Source organism: Leopardus geoffroyi, chromosome C1, assembly GCF_018350155.1.
Source record: "Leopardus geoffroyi isolate Oge1 chromosome C1, O.geoffroyi_Oge1_pat1.0, whole genome shotgun sequence".
NCBI lineage: Eukaryota > Metazoa > Chordata > Mammalia > Carnivora > Felidae > Leopardus > Leopardus geoffroyi.
Window position 1 is genome coordinate 197,664,202 of NC_059328.1, and position 27,513 is coordinate 197,691,714.

Here is a 27,513-nt window from a genome sequence, read left to right on the forward strand (position 1 = left end):
AATGGTACTTTTCTCCCAAAGCTAAATGATCCATATTTTATACATTCTACTATATATGAGTTAAGGTTTTATTATAACTTTGTCCCAGAATCTGCATAGTTTATCCACCATAGTATTTAGCCTCTTACAGGCACTCCAGTGAAAATTTCACAGAAACGTGCAATAATTTCATTATACCAACTGTGAATGGTAGGAGTACCTCAAAATACCTTAATGCCTTAATACCATAAGCCTTAATGATTCATCACAGAGTAAATATTTATTTTTAAATTTTTATCTTATTTCATTTTATTTTGAGAGAATAAGATACACACACACACACACACACAGAGAGAGAGAGAGAGAGAGAGAGAGAGAGAATCTTAAGCAGGCTCCATGATCAACCCAGAGCCTGACACAGGGCTCGATCTCACCACCATAATTTCATGACCTGAGCCAAAATCAAGAGTCAGATGCTTAACCAACTGAGACACCCAGGCACCCCTATTTTAGTGCTTTTAGCAGAGCAAATATTTTTAAGTGTGCATACAAATAATTCCAAAACTATTAATTTTAGATTGAACAGAGATGGATGGTGCATTTTTTTTTCTGCTCCAAATACATTAGGATTTATTTTAAAAGTTTAAATCATGGGGGAGCCTGGGTAGCTTATTTGGCTGGGCATCGAACTTCAGCTCAGGTCATGATCTCACACTTCGTGAGTTCAAGCCCCATATCGGGCTCTGTGCTGACAGCTCGGAGCCTGGAGCCTGCTTCAGATTCTGTGTCTCCCTCTCTCTCCACTCCTCCCCCGCTCATGCTCTGTCTCTCTCTGTGTCTCAAAAATAAATAAACATTACAAAGTTTTTTAAAGTGTAAAACATGAATAATCCAAAGAAAATGCTTAAGGATTTTAGAGTCTTTTGATGCTATCACATCTCTGTATTCTTCTTTCTACATGAATGCTTTGTGTTTTCATCTTTATGCAACCACCTGCATTATCCTTTAAATTCCTTTCTGGATTATTACAGTTTTGCTAAATCTTCCTTGACATGTTACCACACAGAGTATCTTCTCAGAAGTGGATACCCCAAGCTTTATGAGAAGATCATGATGAGCTTTATTCCATCTTAGGGCTTTCTTCATGATTGTCCTTTGATATCCTCAGAATTAATAACATTAACTCACTCTATTAGCCTAATATGGTTTAATTAACTCTAAATATTTTATTTTTAATATCCACATTAAAATTCACCCAATTTTTTCTAGTCACCTCAGACAATTTTCCCCTTGAATTCCTTTTTCTTTGGCTAGAAGTATTTGAGGTGATGATCCTGAAGGTGATTTTTAAAATAGGATGCTGACAAGATCTATTTTTGCATAGGGCAGTCCAGGAATACTACTGTGCTATTTTTTTTGTCATTCATATGTAATAATATCATTACTATGATATATAAAGGATCCACAACATCATTATCTTCTATTTTATGTCATAAAGTAATGGAAACTCAGCGGATATTGTTCTTCCTGCCTTGGCTCACAAAGCCATTTTTTCACTGTTGATTTCAACAAATATTAGATGCCTACTATGTGACATGAAACACTGCCATGTGCTGAACGGAAGAGATAAAGCAGAAATATTCAGAAAGCATGTGAGTGTGAGCAAGAGAGAAAAGTCATAACAAAATACTGTAATAGGTTTTGAAAGTACCATACAAGTCAGCAAAGGGAGCAATTCATTTACTTTACGGAGTGGGGTATCAGAAAAAGCTAATGATAAGCATTTTGTCTTTAGCTAGGCTTTCGGATATATGAAGGAGTTTGTAAGAAATACCTGGTGAAGAGAGGTGGAACAAGAGGAAGAGCATAGGGAACACAGATAGGAAATTGTATCATTTGTTAAAGAAAAGTGACTCAGTAACCCACTGTGACATTAATAAAGGAATCAAGCATATATAAAAGGGAGATAAATCTTCAAAAGAAGAATGCACAGAGGCTATGAAGGACCTGCTGGATTGTGCCTACATGTTTCAACCTGATTCTCTAGGCAGTGGAGTTTTTTAGTGTAAGAGTCCACATTAAGGTCTATATTGGGAATGATCACTCAAGCACAGTCTAAGATAAATGTGAGGAGGAGAGGCTGGAGGGACCAATCTGGAAACAATGGACTATTATAACAGTTCCAGATAGAAATTGCTGAGGCAAAAAAAAATAAGTCAGTAGGAGTTAAGAGGAGGAGAAGCAGCTGAGCAGAGGAGGAAAATGTTAGGAAACAAAACTTAATAAAACTTGGGAGACAAAAGGAAGACATGAAAAATCAAGTATGACTTAGAGCTTCCAGTTTAAATAACAAGTTAACTGGGATACAAAAACAGGAAAAACAAGTAAATAAGTTTTATGAGTGTCTTAAACATTGGAACATATCCTGTTCATTTCTGGATCTACTGTTTCGCACAGGCACATTACAGGCATTTAAATGGTTGTGAATCAATGAATAAATTACATTCATTTTTGTGGTCATTTATTGAAGTCTCCATATTTTCAACCACAAATCTGACTTTCTAGATAACCAAAGTAGAAAAATGTTATGAGCATAACCAAATAGTTGGTAGGTAAACTTGTACAGGATGAAGTTTAGGGTCATTTATCATAATGCCTTGATCTTCCTGTATAAGGACACCATTAGCTTGTGTTCTTTGAGTTATTGTTTTTTGAGCAGAGCTAGATTTGCACAGAATATTTCCATCACCTAACTTCCAGCTAGTTCATTCCCCATAATATACAACTGTAAGTAGTTAAGGGAAGTCAGGATGACAATATTTGGTAATTAAAACATATATATGTATTAAATATACAGTATATAAAAGAAAGAAGGAAAGAAAGAAAAAGAAAGGAAGGAAGGAAGGGAGGGAGGGAGGAAGGGAGGAAGGAAGGAAGGAAGGAAGGAAGGAAGGAAGGAAGGAAGGAAGGAAACTGGGAAATATGCTAATCTCATTGGCATGCTTTTATGATTATGAGCAATAAATTTATTTCATCTGTCACAGAATTTCTAAATTATTTTTAGATGTTAAACTTTACACATGGATATGCTTATTTGATAGGGAAATTTTTTTTCCAAAATAATATTCTGCGTTCATCTTTTCACATGTAGTAAAATGATACAATATTTGAATACCAACAACCTAAGAGGCACAAACTTATAATTATTTGGCGTGTGTCCCCAACCGGCTTCATTCAATTCGCTGCATGACTCAGTTCAAAAGGGTGATTAATTGGCTGTTTCCTATTACAAAATTAACGTTCCATCTATGATACATGCAAAAACATTGGGAAATTTTAAATTTAAGCTTAATCACCTTGCCTAAATATTAAACAGAGAAATAAGGGGAAGAGTAATTGACATTCAAACCTTCCCTGAGGTAGAACAATTTTCCACTTGCTCTTACCCAATGATACACTCTGTATACAATGATTGTCTATCAGTAGTCAACACCTCTGGAGGTGGAATACAGAAATTGCCTCCTCTGCTTAACTAGTTGGAGTGAATGCGACAAGGATTAGTTACGCATGAGAGGGTATCGGTAACCCCAGCAAGTCTCAAAATAATGACTCTCCTTATCCTGCAGTCCAATCATTTTAGCTAGGAGTGGATTGAAATGTTTAATTATTACTTGGAAACTGAGTAGACCATTTTGTTCTACTTTTTTCCTCACTATTGTGCTACGTTCTTAAGTAGGTTTTTTACAACTCCACAAAAAATGTTGGTATATTTCTACATAAAAATACACTTATTATTATTATCCTAAAACCTCTCTTTTTACCTGTGGGAGAAAATTCCCAAGCAAGGTTCCATTCCAGTAGAGTCATTTTGCAGTCATTTCTGGATTGTCATTGCTTTACATGTCTGTACTGGTAACAGCAGGGTTTTTTCCAATGAATTCCTCAGATTAATATAGTCACATTTCAACATGAAAGTACAGTTTAGCATTTTGAGAACTGATGATGGAATTTAATTTCCTATATTTATTTTCACATTTTAAGTGAAATGTTTTCATTTCCTTATCGTTTTAAAGGAGTTCTCATTATAAACACATGAATTCCTCTCAAGTGTTAATTCTATCTGCATAGAATTACAGTATAGATTTTAGTCAACTATGTCAGTTTCCTAGAAGGACATTTTGAGTCTACTGACCCAAAATAACTCTTTTAGTTATCTACAGAATTTTAAATGTTTCTTTCCTCAAAAAAGGTGGTCAATTAATAGTGACTTTTGCAAACAGCAACATTTTACACATAGTAGGCACTCAAAGATGTTTGCTTAAATTAGTAAATGTTCAACAAGGTATTGCAATCCATTTAGAAAGGGTAACATGTGGTAAGGAAAAAAAAAAAAAAAAACAGAAAGTGACATATAAACTAACGCAAATTGAATGAGAGGCCAGGAACTATTGGAAATAACATCTGAGTGACAATGAAACCAGGCTATTACCTAGTTCTGCTACCATCTAGCTCTATGATATTAAAGCCACATGCTTAAAATAAATATAAAAGTGAAGCAGTGTTATAATGATGAATAAACACAGGGAGGCTAGGAAATGTGCCTTTGGTTGCAATAATAGCATTATTGACCTCTCTGGACTTGTTTCTTCATTTTATTTATTTTTTTAATTTTTTTAATGTTTATTTATGTTAGAGAGCCGGTGTGAGCAGGGGCGGGGCAGAGAGAGAAGGGGACAGAAGATCTGAAGCAGGCTCTGCACTGACAGCAGTGCCCCATGTGAGGCTCGAATTTGCACACTGTGAAATCATGACCTGAGCCAAAGTCAGCTACCTATCCTACTGAGCCTCCCTGGCACCCCTCATTTCCTCATTTTAAAATGAGAAAGTTGAACTAAATGACTTCCTACACCTTTTCATATCAGAACATTATAATTTTCATGAAGGGAACCAAAAGTAAAAGCATGATCAAAATTGCTAAGGTTAAGCCCTGAAAACTTCCTAAGTCTGGCTTTATTTGAAATTTGCTAGAGAAGGCAAATATGAATAGATTAATGAATAATCAAGCAGCAACAGTCCCAGCACACTTGTTTGTTGAATGAGTGAATGAAGCAAAAATAGCATAAATTATATTTATATCTTTATAATTTATAAAGAGTCTTTTCTAACAAATTATGAATGTATCCATTTCATCCTAAAAAGATTCTTTTGAAAAACTAAGTACCCAGAATTCACTAAAATACATGAAAGGTGGAGCCATGTTTCATAGCCAAGCATTTGGAATCTAGCCCCGGCTCTTAACTGTAACTGTCAGACTCAATCAGTATTTTTTTTCTCCACTTCTTATTTTCCTGCTTCTACAGGAGTCATCATCTCCCTATTCAATACCCTTTGTGCTTTTCACCACATATACCTCAATTAGTATCCTCTGGCTTTGTGTCTCAGATATAAACAAGCATCCTTTTATCTTTTTTTCTTTCTTTTTTCCTGCCACATCCTCTTTTCTAGCCTAGTTTGCTACAAACATGTTTATTCATTGTAATTTCATATCTCATTTAAAAGTGATATAATACTGTGAAAATTTCAATATAAAATGGAGACAAGAATTGAGAATTCCCTGAGCAGACAACACCATTTAAACTATGTAAGCAAAACTAAATCTAGCTCATTTCATGAACAAAAGTAAAACTTAACTTAGATGATTTCTTGTAAATGTCTCTGAAAAGCATAAAAGAAACTGAAGTCATCTTCCTAAAAGTGGTCTGAGAGAATCACTTTTAACCCACTCCCTGCCATCTGACAATAATAATCACTGTAAAAGTTAACAGCTTCCTCATTTTTACTTTATAAGCTAACCTGTAACTTCATACCCTTGAGCTTCATATCGGTTTTTATTTTTGAAAGCTCCCAGTTTACAAACTGTTCTTATATGTACAATAAACTCTAAATACCATTTATTGATTTTGTGGTTTTAGTTTAGATATTTCTGGACTTTTGATAATAGCTAATAAGTTAAGCCCAACACTATATCTAACCAAAAGCAGAGAAAATTATAACCATAAATTTTAAGTGAAATTAGATATAAGAATCAGAGCTAGCTACAGATTTCTAAAGCCCCAGAAATGTTTAAAGACCCTAAAATTCCTAAAATTCCTTATTCTGTTTTAAATAAAACCATTTTATAACAATATTCAAGAAACTATTATCCAATTTAGAAATTTATAAATATTACAACAATTGTGGTTCCCTCTGTTGTCCTTTGAAATCATATACTATTTTAGCTACATGAAATATATTTTAGTTTTTTGAGGCAGGACTAAAAACTATCAGGTGTTTTTGTTTTTGTTTTAATTTTACTTAAATCCAAGCTAGTTAACATACAGTGCAGTAATGGTTTCAGGAGTAGAATTTAGTAACTCATCACTTACATATCCCACCCAGTGCTCATCCCAGCAAGTGCCCTCCTTAATGTCCATCACCCATTTAGCCCATCCCCCCACCCAACACCCTTCCAGCAACCCTCAGTTTATCTATATTTAAGTCTCTTATGGTTTGCCTCCCACTTTTTATCTTATTTTTCCTTCCCTTCCCCTATGCTCATCTGTTTTGTTTCTTAAATTCTACATGAGTGAAATCATACAATATTTATCTTTTTCTGACTGACTTATTTCACTTAGCATAATACACTCTTTGTTCCATCCACATTGTTCTAAATGGCAAGATCTCATTATTTTTGATCACCAAGTAATATTCCACTGTATTTATATACCACATCTTCTTTACCCATTCTCCAGTCGATGAACATTTGGGCTCTTTCCATAATTTTCAGATTGCTGATATTGCTGCTATACATATGGGATGCATGTGTCCCTTCCAATCAGAATTTTTGTGTCCTTTGAATAAATGCCTTGTAGTGAAATTGCTGGGTCATAGGGTAGTTCTATTTTTAATTTTCTGAGAAATCTCCATACTGTTTTCCAGAGTGGCTTAACCAGTTTGCATTCCTATCAGCAATGCAAAAGTGTTCCCCCTTCTCTGCATCCTTGCCAACATTTGTTGTTGCCTGAGTTGTTAATTTTAGCCATTCTTACAGGTGTGAGGTGGTATCTCATTGTGGTCTTGATTTGTAGTTCCCTGATGATGAGTGATGTTGAACATCTTTTCATGTGTCTGTTAGCCATCTGGGTATCTTTTTTGGAAAAGTGTCTGTTCATGTCTTTACCCATTTCTTCACTGGGTTATTTGGCTTTTTGGGTGTAAGACTATCAGTTTAAAAGGGAGTTAAAACCATTGAAAATAATCTAAAATTCAATATAACCACTGGAAAATGATAGATTTCCTTTTTAACTGATCTGCCATATTACCAGTTGAAAAAAAATGTTCAATGGTTACAATTTTTTTTTCTTATAAAAAAGGTATTTTCTATTATATCGGTTGGCTGATGCTGATTTGGACTGCTACAGAGATAAATTAAATCTTATTTTTCCAAAATGTTAACCAGTTCAATACTTTTTTTTTCAAAACAGATGAATCAAAAGAAATTGAATATCAAAAAATAGATATATTTATGTTATTTAACTCACTATAAAAAAGTGCTTTTTAAAAATCTACATATAAATTCAAAAAACTACACATAACATTAGTGATGGCATTTTTCAACTAACAAATATCTCAGTACAAATAGCATCATCTTATTTATATAGTACAAAATAATATTTTGAATGTTTAGAGTCAAAAATACTTCAAGTTTTTCCCCAAAATGAAACTGTTACACAATTTCTACATATGAGTTAAAATAGCCTGGTTTCAGGCATTTGGAAACAGGCACAAAGTTACATGTAGTTATATTCCTACAGCAATTGTAAACTTCCTTTCAACATGTTTGTCCCAATGATACAACATCTACTACATACATATTACTGCCATTCTTTGCAGTCAATTCCAGAGCAATGCGACTGTCACTTATTAGCTGCAGTTCTGAAAGACGTTAATATATCTTGAGTTCCAACTATGCTTAGCAAAAGATTTTCATATTCTCATTTCCTGGTTACTGCTTTCTAAAGACAATCATTGCACAGGTAAATCTCTCACAGCTATTCATTGCATTTGGCGTTAATGGTGCTAGTATTTTTTTCTTTTTTGAGAGTACAGCCTCACATTGAGACCACTGCAGTGATCTGTATATTTGTGTTTTTATATATGTGTATATTTGTGTTTTATATACACATTCATATTTTCAATGTTTTCCATAATCTAGTCTCACCACATACTTCCAACACTTTTTCCTCAACCTTTTCCAATCCTACAAGGAACCAGTCTCATGGCTTTTGGTACATCCTGTGCTTAGTTCTGTTTCTAATATATTCCCTGTGCTCTTCTTTCTATATGGAACACCAGCTTTCCTTAACTCTATTTATTAATACTGCATCCTTGTAAGTAAACCAAACTGAATTCTCAAAATCTTAAAAGACTATAGCCCATACTGATCCTGGCATTCTCTGAAATTCAACTGTATATATACATAGTCTACAATAAAATTCACAACACGTTGTTCTTTGTTTTAGGTTTGTTTGTTATATCTCTGGAAGCAGAATGTAAATTTCTTGTGAATAAAGGTCAAGTCTATTATTTCATTATTTATGTCACCCACTCCAGATCAAGATATAACCAGCTGCTGTAACACCTTATACTGTTCCAAAGAAAGCAAAAAGTAATTTTCTGACAACACATCTAGCCAGGAAATAGTATCAGCTTCTCTGTGCTTAGCCCAGTCACAAGCCTGTCATCATCAACTCCAGAGTAAAATAGTACTGACTTTTGGGGGGGACCTATTTTCTATGTACTCCAACTATGTGATTCAACTGAGGGTTGCCTATCATAATACTAAGTCCTTCTAGCCATATGGTTTTAAAAATAATGAGACCTTGGGGCGCCTGGGTGGCGCAGTCGGTTAAGCGTCCGACTTCAGCCAGGTCACGATCTCGCGGTCCGGGAGTTCGAGCCCCGCATCAGGCTCTGGGCTGATGGCTCAGAGCCTGGAGCCTGTTTCCGATTCTGTGTCTCCCTCTCTCTCTGCCCCTCCCCCGTTCATGCTCTGTCTCTCTCTGTCCCAAAAATAAATAAACGTTGAAAAAAAATTAAAAAAAATAATAATAATGAGACCTGGGTCAATCAGAAGCACTCCTTGAGGATTTTCCAACTGGAATGTAAAAGAGGAAGGACCTTATTTTCTGAATAGCAAAATTTAGAATATATGGGTCTGGAAGATGTTGGTAACTATGGTTCCACTCCCTGGAAAAATTAATCTGGAAAAATAACATTAATACACAGATGAAAAATAAGAAGAGTGGTTCCTAGCATTGCTATAGTTCCTGGTTTGATTATCTCTAAGGCTCAAATATGTCTTTGCTCTTCCAGCAGATAAGTAACTGGAACTCTTTTGTGGATATACATTCAAAAGTTAACAAAAAAGGAGAAGCGTATTGATTATTTTAATCTCTTTATTTTTTAATATGGACATGTTCTAAATTTAGTTCCGGGAACAGATATAATTTCCAAAAAGGCAGGTAAAAATAATAGCAGTCCTTTAAGATACAAATGATGTTACTATTTACAAGTATAATAATGTAATAAATCACATTAGCATCCTTAGTCTCTCCTACAAAATCTAGATATCTAATAAAGTATAAAAATTCTGAGAAAATGCCAGGCGTGGCCTAGACCAAGAACAACTTCAACACTCATGTGAATATTGGATATGATTAGAACTCAAACAAGAGAAAGAGCAGTTTACCTTCGATCCAACATTTTGTTTAGAAACATATTTCACAAATAGGGTTGACAGGGTGCTTTCATTTCTGACATTTATAGTCTACTTGAATCACAATTAGTAATTTATAATTGATTTCTAAATTTGAGAAATTTTCCAAACAGTTTTAAGAAACATATTCTTATATAGGAAATGGAATCATTCTAGTCTATATTCATTAACATAAAATTATAAGAAAGAGAATCTTTCACAGTCTTTAGGTGTTACTGTTAAGCTATCAGTTTCCTTTAACTCAACCAATAACTATTTATAAATACTTATGTATATTTTAGATTTATTCTCATATTTCCAAACTACATATAAAATAAAATCCTATTGTATCACAGCTCACTATTAAAGATGTTTGTTGGGGCGCCTGGGTGGCTCAGTTGGTTAAGTGACCAACTTTGGCTCAGGTCACGATCTCACAGTTCGTGAGTTTGAGCCCTATGCAGGCTCTGTGCTCACAGCTCAGAGCCTGAAGCCTGCTTCAGATTCTGTGTCTCCCTCTCTCTGCCCCTCCCATTCTCACTCTCTCTCTCTCTCTCAAAACTAAGTAAGCATAAAAAATTAAAAAAAAAATTAAAGATGTTTGTATATGGGGCACCTGGGTGGCTCAGTCAGTTGAGCATCCAGCTTCAGCTTGGGTCATGATCTTGTGGCTAATGGGTTCAAGCCCCACATCGAGCTCTGTGCTGACAGCTCAGAGCCTGGAGCCTATTTTGGATTCTGTGTCTCCCTCTCTTTCTGTGCCTCCCCCAATCATGCTCTGTCTCTCTCTCTCTCAAAAATAAATATTAACAAAAATTTTAAATAAATAAAAATATAAAGATGTTTGTATATGGCACAGGTTATATTGTGCTACCTCAAGTTTCAGTACTAAAGATGAAAATAGTATTTAAACCTGAAAATCTGTAAACAAATGTCTGTTCTCTATTTCTATAGGTAAAAAGGGATGTTTTATTACCTACCTATAAACTTTGCAGAATATAGAGATTGTGTATTTATAGTTGGTTAACTAATTACAAAGAGGAAATAGGCTAATATTTAACTTTAACAAAGAGCTAATATAAGTACACTTGAATGAGTCCTATTAAGCAGATGATTTGAAATGAATTGTATTCCAGGGGTGCCTGGGTGGCTTAGTCAGTTAAGTGTCCAACTCTTGATTTCAGCTCAAGTCATGATTTCACAGTTCTAGAGATTGAGCCCCATGTTCAGCTAGGAGTCTGCTTGGGATTCTCGCCCTTCCTCTCTCTGCCCCTCCTCCACTTGCATGCGTGTGTGTGTGTGTGTGTGTGTGTGTGCGCATGCGCATGTGTGTGTCACACACAATAGATGATTATTCAGCCATCAGAAGGAAGGAAATCCTTCCACTTGTGAAGACATGGATGGACCCTGAATGTATTATGCTAAATAAAAAAAAGTCTGACACAGAAAGACAAATACTGTATGGTATCATTTATATGCAGAATCTTAAGAAAGGAAAGGAGGGAGGAAGTACAACTTAAATGTTCTCACAAAAAAAATTTAATATGTGAAGTGATGGATGTGTTAATTAACTACATGGTGGAAATCCTTTCACAATCTATATGTATATTATCAAATAATCACAATGTATATTTTAAATATCTTGTAATGTTGTCAATTATACCAAAATAAAGCTGAAAAAAAACCAATCTGGTCTTTTCCACTTAAAAGATTATTTTGGATATAAGGACCAGATTGTTTTTAAAATCTGCCACTGTAATATAAATGAAACATACAGCTACTTTCTAAAATGATCTATTCCTTCTCCACCTCTCACTGTTGTTGTCATTGTTATTTTATCTGGGGCAGGAATCATAAAAGAGATCCAAAGTCCCATTTTGCATAAATAGATCCTTTTACTGGTAATGCATGAATGTTAATAACACTGCTAGAGGGGGCACCTGAGTGGCTCAGTCAGTTAAGCGTCTGACTTTGGCTCAGGTCATGATCTCGTGGTCCACAAGTTCGAGCCCCGCGTCTGGCTCTGTGCTGACAGCTCAGAGCCTGGAGCCTGTTTCAGATTCTGTGTCTCCCTCTCTCTCTCTGACCCTCCCCTATTCATGCTCTGTCTCTCTCTATCTCAAAAATAAATAAACGTTAAAAAATTTTAAATAATACTGCTAGAGTATCTCTAATAATTATATACATTCTAGTAGTATTATTAACATTGACAAATTACCAATTATTAAAATTATTTCCATTTTGATGTCAGCCAGTAGCAAATCTAGATCACATTTACCCTATTATCCAGTTGGTTAACAAAGATAAAAGAGAGATTTTAACACTTGTTTTCATCACTTCTTCCCTTTCAAATTAGAGATGACGTTAGTGACACTGGAGAATGTCTACTACTTTAAGTGAGGGAAGTCTATTTCTGTCCTAAAAACCAGGAAGTCCATTTGTATGTCAAATACCTATCAGTTTACACCTATGTGTATTTTTTTAAATATTTAATCATTCCAAATCTAATATATGCCAATCAAATATATTCAAAGGGAATTACTAGTATTCAAGTTTATCAACTGTGGTTTGTTTAATAAATAGGTATAACATATTACAAAAGATATATCCATAAAAGTATCTTTTATTCAACTTGCCTACATAAGAGAAAGGACAGGAAGTGAGTTGGAGCTAAAATGCATTGCAAATTAAAATACATTGACACAACAACTCTTTGTTGTAGGAATTACTATCTCCACTGTACAGTTAAGGAAACAGGCTCAGAAAATGCAAATAAATTGCACAGCTAGAAAGAGGTGTATAGCTCATTTGAATCCAGATCTACTTGGCTCTAAAGTCTTTTCCTTTGCTCTATTGCTTCTTGACTTCTCTTATGCCTTGTAAACAAATATGCAGAAAAAGAAAAATTACTATGTATTTAATTTGAGACATCAAGAGTTCCATAAAAACACCTATACCTTAAGCAATTTTTAATGAAAGCAAATGCTGAGAGATGGAAAGTATACAAATCAAGAAAGTGGTGTTTTTCAAACTACCTACAGTGAAGGAATAGGTTGGTTGTTTCAATTTCAAGTTGCCACTTTACAATACTTGTAAAACACATAATTACCTGAAAAAATTAGTAGAAAAATGATCGTGTGCTTGGATTTCACAACAATGTCAAATTGGTATAAAAATTTCTAACTGCTCTCAATTTTTGAACTTATCTATAGAAGACCAGAACCAGTGTGTGGACCATAGTTTTAGTAAAATTCAGCTAGAGAACAGGTTTATCATATGTTATGCAATGAGTTTAACATATATTAACTTATATATTAGAAAATATATTTTTTCACATAGATTTTATTAAAATAAAAAAGCCTATTCCCAATTTGTTGCAAAATCCTGATACTTCATTAAGTTGCTTTCCATGCTAATTTAGTATAAAAGAAAAGTGCTGCATAAGATTAAGAAAGTTGAAAACAGAATAAAATATATATTGTCTTACTGAAGCAGGTAGATAGAAACGCATAGGCCTGTCAATTCAGATAGCATTCATTTTTGTTCTGTGTGTGTATACATGAAATTGTTATTAAGGATCAACATGCAACACTGCTAATTACTTTTGAATATGGTAATTATTATTCTGTAGTTAAAATTATTTCATCTTCTTTCTGACAGGCTCAGGGGATGTGATTTGTTCTTACTAAATATATTGATAATCACAGCAATGGAGAAACAAGATGACTAATGTTGTGTTTATCCTTTCTGTCAAAGCTGGCAGATAAAAACAGATTTCCACACTTGCCATTTTCCAAAATGTGGCAGCAGTTCATAATAGATCCCTAAATGCATTTTGACAAAGTGAAAATTTGTTTTACATCATGAGATCTGGGCAATGATTCTAGAAAAATGTGATAATTAAATTCAGAAAACAAGAAACATGAAATAGATTTTTCCCACAGCATAGTAAGTAGCTTTGTGTAACAAACTATATAATGACATTGTTATTTAGTTTTTAATTTTCTTTTTCAAATGTTACTAATGTGGAGTATACTTAAACACAATGGATAGGGTAATGAGATTAGTATTTACTGATTAAATAATTATCAACTCTTTTTTTGTAATTTGGGAATAAAACTATCTTATTAATTTTGGTATATGGATAGAACTACAGCTAACACATACTGGAATTTTCATTTGTGAAGCATTTCCTTTCTCAGAGTGCATAAAGAGCATCTAGTAAGAATTTATGGTAAAATTTGGAATTAAACAAATAGTACGATAATCTTTACAGAGGTATTACTGCAGTGAAAAAACAAATGTTTCCTGACATCATCAAACTGAAGTATATGTTTTAATATTCACACTAATTCTGAATAGAAAAAAAGAGGCAGTTGATAAGCAATTTATAATAGCTAATAAAAGCCAATCAGTTGTACAAAATTCCATAAAATGATGCTTTTATATTTAACAAAACATAAAAGATAGTCTGAAAGTTATAAAACACAAAATAATAATTTTTCCAATTATTTTATTAAGTTTATTGTTTCCATTTAATTGCTGTACTTAGAAAATATAATAAATTAGAGGCAGGTAATAGAAACCCAATTAATAGCCCAACATGACTCAGAAAATACAGGCAAAATATTGATATATTAGAGTATTTGCTCAGTGATGTCACAAACTGGTATATTTACAAATAGTAGTTCAGTAAATGATTATTTAATTAAAACATGTTAATATAGAAGGCATATAAGAGTAATAAGGTTCAAAGTAGCAAATTTCCCGATACTAAAACAACACTGACTGTGCCTGTCTCACATTGGGATTAACTTCATATTGCACTGGCAGAGAAAAGCTTTAATTCACATTATTATCATTAGAATGACCATTGTGGTATGGTATTAGTATCTCTCAGCTGCCAAAGAAATAACCTGTGACAAGGCAATAACTTACCTTGAACCTCAGTAGGGGTATAGGCTTTGCAGAATCATGCTGTGCATTAAGGATTTACATGAATAAACTTTCTGAAAATGTTGGGGTTCCTGAGGATTCTGTCTTTAGCATGCTGCTTGTCTCAGTCTTTTTGATTAACTCACCTGTTGTCATGGCTTCAACATCCACAAAGCTCTCTAGTCTTGCCCTCACCCAAGAAATTTATGTTCTTATATTCAGTTGCCTGTTGGCAACGCATTTTTTAAATGTTTCATTTATTCTTGAGAGAGAGAGAGAGAGAGCGCATGAGCAGGGGAGGGGCAGAGAGAGAGAGGGACACAGAATCTGAAGCAGGCTCCAGGCTCTGAGCTGTCAGAAGAGCCCGATGTGAGGCTTGAACTCACAAGCTGTGAGATTGTGACCTGAGCCGAAGTCACACTCAACCAACTGAGCAACCCAGGTGCCCGGCCAGGTATTTTTGATAGAACTTTCCGCAGACACCTTAAATTCAACTTGCCAAAACATAAAACATTCCTTGATACCTGGCCATTCTCCTTCTTATGGTGTCTATTTCTATTGGTAGCATCAACATCTCCCAAACTCTGAAACTAGAAGGCTTGAAAATCTTAATTCTTGCTTCTTCTTAGTCACTCACATCCCTAACTTTCCTCTAGCACCTCCCATTTGCCAGCTTCATGGACGTGCAACCAATGAAGCCACATAAAGATCCCTTGCTTAGATGGGTCCCATGCTTTTCTGCTGGTCTACTGTCACCATCTTGAAATTGTGAATAATTTTTTAATAAGGACTTGTGCATTTTCTTCCATTGAGCCCTGTAAATTATGTTGCCAGTCCTGCCACCCATGCCCTTATATTCTGTAAAAACTGTGTTAAAGCCTCTAAATACACTATGAAATTTCACTTTCCTGTCTGTATTCTCATTTTCACTCTGCTGGGAATGTCTCATTTGCTGATCAAATTCTCAAATGCTCATTTCTAGTGCCACCCCCCTCAAAGCCTTCCCTGCATAATTAAGTTAGGTTAAGCACTCCTATAATGCCACTTGAATAACTCTATTATTTTGTTACATGACTGTATTATTACCTGTCTTTTGTATCTCTTATGTTCTCTGAGCTCACGGAAAGTAGGAATTATTTTGCAAATTACATAGTAACACTAAAATACACGATCAAGTTTTATTATATGAATGAATAACATGATGCAAAAAAGGTATAATAAGAAACTTGCTTTTGAGTTTTATAAATTAGTGTTGTTTACAGAACAAAAAAGCTACTGGAGTTTTGTCTTAATTAAATGAATAAAGTAAGACTTGTATTATCAATTCTATGTCCTAAATAGCTTTTGAATTTCTCTACTTCTCACTTCCTTACCCCTACTCAGTATGATAGCTTTCCTCTCTGGCATGAACTACTGTATGGGCTCTCTTGTCTTTTTCCAATCCATTCTCAATAAGGCAGCCAGAAGGATTTTTAAAACAAAAATCAGATTGTATACGCATTACAATTATTATGTGCCTACATCCCCCAGATTTCAGGTTAAATGTTATTTCGTTGGTGATATCTAGAAAATTATTCAGCTCATAAATTAAAACAAGCTACCCCTTCCCCAAACACATGCACACACACACACACACACACACACACACACCCCACAGATACATACATAACATTAATGTCTCTCATTGTACCTTTCGTTTTTTGCACTTAGATGAGGTTGTGACTCATAACATTTGGTGAGATGAATTAATAAAGTCTGTCTCCCTCACTAGATTGAAAACTTTGAGTCAGTGTTCATACTTACTTTGCCTTACATTCTATCATCAGTAGACCTGGCAGATAGTAAGTAACCAAAAAGAATTTGTGAAATTAATGTTGGATAGCAGTATTTTATAAATACATGACACAGGAACTTCAAAGACTCTAAAATGTATATATCCTGATTATAAATACTATCCTCATTCTCCTCTGCCCTCCTTAATACAATAGTTTGTATCGGTTGCCTATTTCTTCACATTGCACTTCCTTAAAATGCAAACACATAGATTTCTCTAAAGATCGCTAAGAAGCATTCCATAGTATATTTGTTTAGTTTGCATATCTGAGTTCTTCCCCAAAGACCCTATTGAACATCTGAGAACTCAAGAAAAATGATGCTAAAGGCCCACAAGTTTGTGAAGAATAAAACGCCACTTTCCCCACTTATGTATTAACACAAATTAGCAAGTTTCATAAATATACAACTAGGAACTATAAAAAATCCTTTCCCATCTATGACCCACAGAGCTTCAAACATTATTTTAAGTAAATCCCTTGAAGACTTCCATAGGTCCATAAAATAACTCTCAGAGAATGACTTCTTCATGAAACAAAACTTAGAGATAACCACTTCAGAAGTCTACCATCAATTATGAGGACCCTATCTAACCATTTCTCTGCTTCTGCTTATGCTTCAGAATGGCTTTTGGAACAGTGATTCTTATGTGTTCTAAACCTTAAGCCTTAGTTTCCTCACCTATAAAGTGGTTAGTAATGACACCACTACTATAATGTAATTACAAAGATTAAATGAGATGATCTACGTAAAACACACAGTAAACTGTTTATCAACTTAAGAATATGCCATAAATCTTAGCCAAAAATTGTAAATACTCAAAACTTTGTCTTGAAACCACAGAGATATGAATAAAAGTGACAGAGCAATACAAAGTTTTAACTGGAAGGCAAAAACCAAAGCTGGAAGATTGTGTCTGTCAGGCAGTTTGATTGGTTCTCATTAGCTCCTCTCTGGCACATGCTTTCCTGCCTATACTTCTGCCGCTTTGATAGCTATGCAAAATTACACCACCAATGCAATCAGATAAAGAATCCAAAAGGAACCGTTACAATTAATTTGACTGAGAACGAGGCATGGAAGATAAACGTGCAGTACACCCTCAGGACCACAAACAGTTTACATTTATCTCTATTTATCCACGTGTCAATTAATGAGCCAACTGGCTATAAGTCTTTAATAAGAAGCAATCATTTCCAACTAAAGTCGCCAAATTCCTATAATTCAAATCTGCATTCTGTGATGACTTTTAAATGAAAAGAAAACATGTTTTTAAAAGCAGTGTTCCCTTCTTGAATATTTCCACTTTACTGCTTTTGAATCGCCCAAGTTCAAATGAGACAATTAAATGCTGGGTCTTTTTTTGTTGTTGTTCAGAGGCAAGATGAAGGTAATTTGCTGCTTCATGCATCTGTTTCCTCATCAGCACAGTGAGGACTAGGCTAATTAGGGGATGAAAACAATATGGTCATATGGATAGGCCAGATTGCTTGTCACTCAGTTTTTCAATATGTGGGCTCTGTTTGGAGGACAGGAAACAGATAATGATTCTCTGGTGTCTCTCTCGCAATGCATGAAAAGAAAGAAGTGTGAAGTGTTCAGATGTTTACCTGCTTATTTTTAGCTTTTATCCTAGGAACAATCTTACTGAGCTGTGTCATTTGTTTGGTCTTTACAAGAATATTCTTTATTAGAAAGCCTCAACCAAGTCTACTGACTTCCATCAAGAATACAGGTATCCAACAAAACCACGTGCATTCAATTTATTTTTCTGAAATACTGTATGGGCCAGAAAAATATGTCCAAAGACAGGTAAATACACCCCATTTTCAGAAAGTCTAATTTAATGAAATTGATGCAGTAGGAAGAAGTTAACATTTGAAAGTGTAAGAGTAATTCTAGAGCTTTCACCAGACATGTTTTCTGGTGCCAGTCTGTCCTCAATCACTTTGCAGATAGAATTCAGACACAAAAATGTCTAGTCACAGGCCTGGCTTGGAAATGTGAGCCTGAACAATGAGATTCTCTCTCTCTCACAGACACTTGAACAAGGAAATTCCAAAGGGAAGACTGGAAACAGAAGTTGAAAACATTTAAGATTTTCACAAGTAAGTGTATGGAAAAGTTATGAATAAATACAAAATAAGGGTGAGAAAGAATAGCTAGATGGTAAAGACAGAAGTATGGAACAAACACAGAGAAAAGCAGAGATATCATGAGAGTGTGTGCACATGGGTGTGCATGCATGTCAGAGAGGGAGGAACAAATGAAAGTATCGTTGTTGTTTTTTTAATTTACATCCAAGTTAGTTAGCATAACTAATGCAATAATGATTTCAGGAGTAGATTCCAGTGATCCATCCCCTACATATAACACCAGTGCTCACCCCAACAAGTGTCTTCCTCCATGCCCCTTGCCCATTTAGCCCTTGCCCCACCCACAACCCCTCCAGCAGCCCTCCCTTTGTTCTCTATATTATCGTTTTATATTATTTTTGCTTTCCTTCCCTTATGTTCATCTGTTTTGTATATTAAATTTCACATTTGAGGGGCGCCTGGGTGGCGCAGTCAGTTAAGCGTCCGACTTCAGCCAGGTCACGATCTCGCGGTCCGGGAGTTCGAGCCCCGCATCAGGCTCTGGGCTGATGGCTCAGAGCCTGGAGCCTGTTTCCGATTCTGTGTCTCCCTCTCTCTCTGCCCCTCCCCTGTTCATGCTCTGTCTCTCTCTGTCCCAAAAATAAATAAACGTTGAAAAAAAAAATTAAAAAAAAAAATTTCACATTTGAGTACTGATTTCTCCTCCTGACAGCTCCAGGATCCTATTCCCCTGAAAGTTCCAGATTCCTAGTGCCCTGAAGTTTGCAGGTACCAGTTCCAATAGAGTCTGACCATTTTGCATATCTCATCTTTGGATTTTCCTCAAGTATATCATCTCTCTCACTAATAATGCTATAAACTGAATACTATTAAGACCTCCAACTGGATTAGGTCACTAGTTTTCCAAAAGGTAAGTAGAAACTGGCAGATATACTTCCATATCAAATATTGTCAGAAATCCTACCTCTCTCCCAAAACCTCCAAAGATCAATTTGGGGGTAGGAATGGTGATTTAGTGTTTCCTCTTCACTGAGTTCCCACTTTTTCTGCATTCTCTATCTTAACCCTAAATTTTCACCTTCAGCATTGTTGTGGCAGATTTCCTTCCTCCTTCCTTCCCTCCTTCCTTCCTTCCTTCCTTCCTTCCTTCCTTCCTTCCTTCCTTCCTTCCTTCTTCCTTCCTGTAGCATGATTGTCAAGCTGGGTGCTACCTCAATCTCTTTACTCCTCCAAATGCCACACATTCAAGGTTGTATATATGGCCAACTTTATTAAAATTTAAAACCAAGAGAGCCACATTACAGCAAAAAAATACCAGGGATCCCTATTCTTAAAGTCTCAGCCATTTTTATTTTAAAGGAATATCTTCTAGAAAAAGTCTTGTTTCCTTGCCATGTTGCTAGACTCCCTTTCATTCCCTTGGTTCCTTCCTCAACCCTCCAAATCCTTGTAATCTCCAAGAGCAACCTCTTTTTTACCTCAGACACCTGGACTGTAACCAGGGAATCTTATCTCCATCACCCATTAAATATACCAATCAAACCATACTCCAAAAGATAGCCCCTTTTCTCCTCAAAAATTCTGTAGTTGCAAGTTAAGAAAAGAAAATTTTTACAAAAACAAGAGCATCCAACATTGAGTAGTTACCATGTACCAAGCACTATGCTTAAGAGCCATTAACTGATTTAATTCTTCCCTTATGTTGAAGATTCCATTAAGATCCCTGTTTTAGTGACAAGGAAAGTTGCCTCGGGCCTACCACGTTAGAAAGCATGGGGCTGACTCTGTAATTGAGTCTGAACTGGAACTTTTCCTCACACCTTTACAATTGTGCCTCTGCCCTGTTGGCTCATACAAAACCTTACAATAAAGCTGATATGCTGATGATAGAAAATACATTCAAAATTCCTCTGGGATATGTTCTGTGGAGCCCATAAGCTCTAGAATTGGTGAAAGACTAGAATAGAAAGAAGTAGCACATACAGAAGCTTTGATGAAACTGAATGTCATTTAACAGGGGACTTTAGGATGAGTTCTGCCTAATAGCAGGTCATGGTGTCACACAGCGACTCTACGATGAAGCTTCATGTGTTATTAGAAAGTCAATCCTGCATACATGCGGGAATGTTCTATCTTTTTCCTGTCATGTTTACGAGCAAAGAAAATTTCTAAAGGTATTTCTACATATGTAGGATTCTCAATTAAATAAAAGCACTATTAAATTCTCACTTTTAAGTTTTGTGGACATTAATTATTACTTAGGTGAAGACCTTATTTTCAACCTGCCTCTAGGCAAGTGGACCACATCAAAGAAAGATAACACATTTAAAACACCTTCTAATAATTTAGGAAAAATAATGTGCTTCATCTATTCAATAAAATATGACATTTCATTGAATAGATATATGTAAAGCAAAGACTCCTAATGCATGTGAAATTAGACCTTATTAATATAGGCATAAAAAACAAGTGTACTTTACTGGGAAGACACAGTATGTAAAAAGCTTGGCACATTGGAAGAACTAAAGGAGGCCAGTATGGCTAGAACACAGGGAAGAGTAGCAAAAGAAAAGAAAGATAATAAAATACTATATTGTGCAGGGCTTTCTCAGCCAAGGAGGACGGTTTGGATTTGGCATAAAGAAAAATGAGAAATCTTTAAAGATAACTGCACAATATTCTCCATGCGTCTTAAAATAAGAACTAGAGAGTGACGCTATTCTTACCATATAACCTTTAAAGATAGTGGCTCAACATAACGCATATGTGTCATGAAGTATGTATGTAAATACCATGCCTGGGAATTGACTTGTAGTGTGCTGTTGCTGTGCCAATATCAAGGAGACACCACAGAGATGCAAGCAAGCCAGCCATATGTGCTCTTGGCATCGCTGACACGCTGTAAAGTCATGGCATATGCCTTGAATATCTTGAAAGTATGTTGTTACTAGTTTTACTGCTATATTTGATTATCATATTTAAGTTTATTTGGAGGCTTTTAAAAAGAAATGACTTCATACTTGTAATCTTATGATTATGCAGTTAGCAACTAATAACAATGTGCTATTTGCTCGACAGAATACACAGTTGTACCCAAGTTTCCTGAAGCACCTTTTAAATATACATAAGTGTAATTGCCCTCTCAATTTTTAAGGCCTTAAAAAATTTGCATTTTTGAGCAAAATTTAGTATGATGTCTATCCTAAAACCTTTCCTAAATTTATATGTATGTATACGCACTTACATGCATTTAAGTTATATGTGTTGTATCACATATATACTTTCTCTATTATATTTATTACATTAGGTTACACAAAAGTCAGGTTTACAAATTACATACATATAAAACATGTTATATATGTTCTATTCATCAGTTATATATATCTTATAAATTATAGATCTGTATGTTATATATCACACACATGTATGTGTGTGTATATATACACATGCATATATAAATTCTTTTTGAAAACAGATTTTAATGAATACATAAGACATTTGCAAAGGTACAAATTGTTCATTATTTGATAATGAAAATTATTATGTGCAAATTTTACACCATCCAAATTAGGAACTCTGACATAGAGAACACAAGGAAAGAGGGATACTTTTTAAATCCAGCACAGAGAGGTTCTAGATAGACCCATTCTGTCTCTGCCAAAGAGGACAAAAGAGAAACTTTAAAAGAAGGCACTGACCCTTGAATCAAATTCCAGTTCTTCCGGTATCAAGTCTGTGACCGATGAAAACCTACCTAGTTTGGGCCCCAATCTATTCACCTCTAAAATAGTAATGCAGTTTGCAAAGCTGCAGCAAGATCAAAAGTGATAATACATGATACCTAGGAGAACATCAACACCCATTTCTTTCCCATGTCTCTTGGAAAAGTACTTTCAGCAGCATGCCATGAAAGAGAGTATTCACAGTGATGTTTCCCAAAGATGACATACTCACAAAGTTGCTGCAAATTGTTGAAGCCATGAAGTATTTAAAGAAAAATAGAAAAATAACACTTCCATTAAAATATTTCCAGATTCAGATGTTTTTAAAAGAGTAAACGCTGGTAAACTGTACTTAGGTATTTAGTCATTATTCTGTAAGTCTTCTCTACACAACAGGCCTGGGGATGGTAAGCATCAATCAAGCCTTTTGAACCCAAAATACAAACTTAACAAGAGAATAGTACACAGCACACTTCTCAATAAACAGTCTCGAGATTTACTCTTAAGTTTAGAACAGTTCTTCGAACATTTAGAGTTCATTTTAAACACTGTTGACACTGACTACTCCAAGGTTTCAACTCAAACATATTCATGAGTAAGATGTATTTCACTTGGAAATGGCAATACACTGCCTGGCTAAATTCAAAACCAAAACCAAAAACAAACAAACAAAACAAAAATCCCACCAAGCATTCTGAGTGCGCTTAAGATCTGCAGAAATAAATCTACAACTTTCTCAGGCTTTCTCAAGAAATTTTCTTAGGAAAGGGATATTTCTCCTTCAGCAAGTGAGAAACTATTAATAAGGGTTTGAAGTAAGGAAGACTGTGGCATAATAATCAGTAATAACTTCCATAATTTGGAAAGCATTTTATAATTAAATTATTTTAAAAGCCTTAATCTTCTTTGATGCTTACCAATGTCCTGAAATAAATTCCATTATTTAACAGACTAAAACACTGAAACTGCAAAAGGTTTGTACCATTTTGATGATCACACAAGGCAAATTAGCCTTAAAAGAAATGCAGCAATAAGATTGTACCTAGAGGGAAGTAAGACATTTAACTCAATTTTCTTGTTTATACGTTTTGAGAACATAGAGGCTTAAGATCAGATAGGATCAGTCAGGTAGAGAATGAATATCTTCTATTCCCTAATCTAATATTCACTATACCATTCTGCCTTACATGTAGGTGAACAGGACAGGGTGAGTGACTGGAGCCAATCATTTCAGTTCTCTCCGTGAACCTAAAACAAAAAGACAGGTACCCACAGAGCGACTACTTAACCCACACCACTCTCAGAGCAAAGGTTGTACCATCTGCTGAGCATTCATCCCCATCTTCCTGTGAAATTAACTGGAACAGACGACTGACATGATGTTCTCTGTACTCATAATTTTTGCAGGAAGAAAATTAAAAAGATAATCAAGTGAAGAACAATCAGGATTAAGAAGGACTGTGGATTATATTTTAGAGATGAATTGACATCTATCAGATGTGATCCTCACTAAATTTCCCTTGTTAGAATATTTCTTACCTGAATAAAGATTCTTCTCAGTGTATTTTCCTAAAGCTAGGGTTTGGGGGTTTTTGATATTTTTTTGACATTAAGTTTTTTTAAAGCCTCAGGAGTGCTAAAGATATATCCTAAATTTCATATGTGCTTATATCTAGTAAATCAAGTTCTTAACCAAAATGCTTTCAGGCCCAATAGCCAATTCTCCACATTTTTTCCATATTCCTCTGTAGAAAATTATCTATACCTCAGACACTAAATGTTTCCCCTCCTGTTTGTCTAAAGATACTGTCCTAACTTAGACCCTCACCTCCTCTCCATTGACTCCTGCAAAGCCTCTGGTGTCTTTGATACCTGCTCTTAATTTCAAAAGTACAAAATCTAATCTTGCCATTGTGCTTATTAAATGTTGTAGTTGACCCTGGCATAGAATTAATATTCTATTTCTTGACCTGGGTGCTAGTTATACAGATGTGATAAGTTTGTGAGACTATATCAAACTGCACACAGATGATTTGTGCATCTTCCTGCATGTGTACTATAATTCAATTTAGAATAGCAACATATAAATAAGTAAATAAAAATTCAGGGTCCTAAATATCAGTTGTGACTTCTGGACTGCCAGAAATTTTATGTAAAATCCAAATAAAGGCACAGAAATGGAATGGAATTGAAACTAGCATGCCCTAAACTCAAAGCAAGTTTCGTTTGTGAATAGTAGAGTAACATCCTCTCCTTCCATGATCTGTTTCTAATATTTTCTCCCATCTCTGTATAAATTTTCTTTTCATATGTGTAATGGAGTCCATAAAATATATAATATTCAAACAAGGCAAATTTACGATTGTCAGAAAGCATTGATATTTTGAAGTTACTAAAGTATATTAATGAGAGAAATTAATTTTTTTGCTATTTTTTATTTTTCTTAAGTTCTCACCTCTTTTCAGGGAAAAACCACCTCTCACTGGCTTTTCAGGGAAAATCATTTTAAAAAGTAAAGAGGTATTTAAAATAGTGTAGCACACAATGATAAATACGTATTTGAATTGAAAAAAAAAAAAAAAAAACACCTCAGTGTCTCCACCTAAAGGACAAAAGAAAAATGGGTTGTCTGGCTTCAAAGGCCCTTACTAGATTAAGACTACCTTACTTTTCCCAGCTTCATGTTGGTCTCCCTCCCACTCATATCTTATACACACTTCATGCAATATGGTCACATTAAACCATTTGATATTTCTTAAACTCCATTTTCCTTCCTCCCAGCATCCATTTATTTCACATGCTGTCCCTGCTGCCTGGAATGGTATGGTGGCCACTCTTTTCCCAGGGGTCCTTAAACCAACTCCCCAAACATGACTCAATTGGGCTGACTAACCACAGTGTCCACTCTCTATGGCCACAATGACTACACAGAGATAAGCATATCACCAAAGTGCAGCTCCAGTATTTTTTTTTTCCCCTCAAACAAATAGGGTTGTGATTTCATTATGGAAAAGCGAGACAGAATGAAGATGGGCCGGAAAGTAGCAGAAATGAAACAAAGAACGTTTTAGTAGCATCAAGACTCTGATTCTAGACACTAAAGTACCAGAAAATTCCCAATTTCTACAGTTCTTTCTTTGATTCAATCAGTTCCAACATCATGTACTCTATGAAGTCCTTTCTGAAAATCTCCACCTCCAATTCCTTACAGAGGTAAAACTAGTCCCTACCTGCTCTGCCCTACCATGTCTCTACGATAAATAACACTAACCTAAAGTTATTTGTTCTGCTTGTCCGCATTCCCAACTAGAACTATAAACTCTTGGAAGGTATGACTTTATATCGGGGATAATGTCCCCTCTGTGCTTAATGCACAAGAAAAGACTGAACACTTATTGAGTGAATTATAAGAAGGGACTATCCAGAAAAAGAATACAGAAACTAGATAAGAGCAGTAGTAAGTAAAGACCGCAAAGGGATTTTAAGTACTCCAATATGAGTATGTCAGGAATATCTCAGTGACACCAAAAACTTAATTACAAAAAGCTAAAATGAGTGTTATTTTAAAAGCACATGGTATGTTCTAACAGGCCAGTAGCACACCCACTTTTCCAGCAACACTGGTCCTTAAAACTGTACAACAGACAGACTGGTAGTCTGGAAACCTTATGGGAATGATGAGAAAACAGAAAATAACAGGAAAAAATGCAAACAAAATACAGGAGTAATAATAAGGAAATGAAAGTAAGACCTTAAAAACATCAAAGTAACCAATGGCATACAACATGGAAAAATGAAGGTAAAATGAGGGATAACAAAAACATAAAATGTGTAGAGCTAAAACATCCAACATAAAAATAGGGAAATTTTGATGTAAGATTTTATTGAAATTAAGTACAAACTTTTTAATTTTTTTTGTGTATTCATTTTTTGAGAGAGGGAGAGAGAGAGAGTGCAAGCAGGGGAGGAGCAGAGAGAGAGGGAGACACAGAATCCAAAGCAGGTTCCAGGCTCTGAACTGTCAGCACAGAGCCCAACATGGGGCCCAAACCCACAAACCATGAGATCATGACCCGAGTGCAAGTTGGACGGTTAATCAACTCAGCTACCCAGGTGCCCCCAAATTAAGTACAATCTTATGGTTGCCATGGATATTACACAGGTTACCCAAGATATGATACATCAATAGTTCTCAAACAGGAGATTCTATGAGTTTTTTAATAAGAATAATTTTGTAGTTGCTTTTGTTTTCAAGATAATCTGAATGATCAATAACAATATCACAAAGACAACTTTGAATCAAGTTGTGCCTCATACTTCAGGGACTGAGTTTGTATCACCACCTGCACTGTCACCATATAGCACTTGATTTACTGTCATGGGCTAATGAGTAAAGAAAACTGAGAGATTTAAGACATGGAAGAATTAGCACTAAGCGAAAGTTAAACGATGGTGAAGCTGATTATTATGAAATATGTGAAGCATTTTAGATGGAGAAAGTGATGGAAGTATGGAGTCATTTTAGGGCAGTCGGAAGCATAAACAGGGGAACTGCAACGACTGTGCATATAAGAGTTAGGACCACAGCCACGCTGTCAGCAGGAATTTGGTTTCAGAAAAATAACACTATTGCTTTAAAGTAATCATATTCATTTTATATTTTATTGGTTTTACTATTTTGTTTTGATTATTCATTTTATTGTTTAGTTTTACAGTTAGAAATAAGGTATAATATAATGAATTTACAATTCACTTTTTAGATTATACTATATTAATGCAATTTTTCTAATCACTAGAATTTTAAACAGCAGTAGTGAGAGGGAATAATTCCCCGCTTTGACTTCCCACATTTTTTTTCCTTTTAAAGTTTTCATTATTATATATATTTTCAAAAATTACTCCTAAGCATTTTCGTAAAATAAAAACAGCATGGGGCTGGGGGTAATTACTAAATTAGACGATCTTTTGATATATCTTATAATTCTCTCATTCTACAAATGACAAAGACAGTGGTGTACCAGAAATGTTTCCTTGCTTTTACTAGGGAGAGGAATAAAGCTATAATTCAGTAATATAAAGCATATCCTAATTATATATTGTCATATTTCTATTTACCAAATATTGCCTCCCATTGCTATTTCCCTTAAGGTTA

General features: G+C 35.0%; 1 protein-coding gene and 1 long non-coding RNA gene across 7 annotated transcripts in view; both read right to left on the bottom strand.

Annotated features, from left to right (window-relative positions):
* Nucleotides 1–27,513, bottom strand: part of ERBB4 (erb-b2 receptor tyrosine kinase 4) — a 1,138,739-nt gene that overhangs the window by 1,058,003 nt on the left and 53,223 nt on the right. The gene's annotated exons all lie outside the window — the stretch shown is intronic.
* LOC123599412 lies at nt 8,797–10,247 on the bottom strand. The gene is made up of 2 exons (XR_006713140.1): nt 9,139–10,247; nt 8,797–8,899 (listed from the first exon to the last, which is right to left on the bottom strand). It is a non-coding gene; the product is annotated as an uncharacterized LOC123599412 (long non-coding RNA).